The sequence below is a fragment of the Otolemur garnettii genome, unplaced genomic scaffold (assembly GCF_000181295.1).
Source record: "Otolemur garnettii isolate 467f Iridium unplaced genomic scaffold, OtoGar3 scaffold00076, whole genome shotgun sequence".
NCBI classification, from domain to species: Eukaryota; Metazoa; Chordata; class Mammalia; order Primates; family Galagidae; genus Otolemur; species Otolemur garnettii.
This window is the reverse complement of record NW_003852471.1, coordinates 6,000,267-6,001,623: the sequence shown is the minus strand read 5'-3', so window position 1 is coordinate 6,001,623 and position 1,357 is coordinate 6,000,267. Positions and strand designations below refer to the sequence as shown.

At 42.8% G+C, this 1,357-nt stretch overlaps 1 pseudogene across 1 annotated transcript in view; it reads right to left on the bottom strand.

The window, feature by feature from the left end:
- LOC100957760 overlaps positions 1 to 504 on the bottom strand; it is a 2,173-nt pseudogene extending 1,669 nt beyond the window's left edge. The window contains exon 1 of the transcript XR_001161466.1: positions 151 to 504. The product of XR_001161466.1 is annotated as a heat shock cognate 71 kDa protein-like (transcript). The remainder of the gene's footprint in view (positions 1 to 150) is intronic.
- Between the last annotated feature and the right edge of the window lie 853 nt (positions 505 to 1,357).

Here is a 1,357-nt window from a genome sequence, read left to right as displayed (position 1 = left end):
ATTCAGACCAGCAATAGTTCCAGCATCTTTGGTAGCCTGACGCTGAGAATCATTGAAGTAAGCTGGTACTGTGACCACAGCATTGGTAACAGTCTTTCCCAGATAGGCTTCTGCAATTTCCTTCATCTTTGTCAGAACCATGGAGGACACCTCCTCTGGATAGAAACTTTTTGTCTCTCCTTTGTATTCTACTTGGACCTTGGGCCTGCCTGCATCATTCACCACCACAAAAGGCCAATGCTTCATATCAGACTGGACAACAGCATCATCAAACCTGCGTCCAATCAGACGCTTGGCATCAAAAACTGTGTTCGTGGGGTTCATTGCAACTTGATTTTTCGCGGCATCACCTATCAATCGTTCGGTGTCAGTAAAGGCAACATAACTTGGAGTGGTTTGGTTTCCCTGATCATTAGCAATTATCTCTACTTTTCCATGCTGGAAGACACCCACACAAGAGTAGGTGGTGCCAAGATCAATACCAACCGCAGGTCCCTTAGACATGGTTGCTTACACGTAGAGTCGGCACGGATTAGGTAAAACACACAGAAGACCCAAGAGCTGCCACCGCGTTCAATCCAAAGTAATTTTTAAAAGCAGTTCTTTACTGGAGGGGGACTTCCTGACTTCATGAACAAAGCACTGATGGAAGCAATCCAGAGAGAAGATCTTGTTATGCCTTCTTACTGTACAATCAAAAGACTGGCAGCTGGTATTTACCCTTTCCCTTCAAGGTTGGAGAGGTAGCAGCTTTATAGTCAAGGGCAGCCTTGATCTTAAACCTGATCACACCTGCACACAACAGCAGAGTTAGCCTATCCTATCCTGCCTCAAACTGTATTAGAACCCTGTTCAGGCAGAGATCCTTTCTCCTCAATGGTTTTCTTAATAACGGCATCTGGAAATTTGCTGCCTCTTGACTGGAAGAAGCTGTTTCTCCTATTATCTTGACATTTTTAAAGCCAAACCTTCTTTGTAAAATTATCAAGCTAATCTTCCTGGTATTAAATTCCCCGTCCTTAACTCCTTCACCTTTTTTTTGTTTTCAGTTACCATATACAGTGGTTCTCAACCTATGGGTCACGACCCCTTTGGGGTTGATCAACCCTTTCATAGGGGTCACCTAAATACATCCTGTATATCAGATATTTACATTATGATTCAAAACAGTAGCAAAATTACAGTTACAAAGTAGCAATGAAAATAATTTTATGGTTGGGGTCACCACAACATGAGGAACTGTATTAAAGGGTTGCAGCATGAGGAAGGTTGAGAACCACTGCCATATAGTGACTTTGCTTGTTCTCGAACCCTATCAGAATCTACAGGTATGGTTTTGGTAAAAAAATCCTGCACC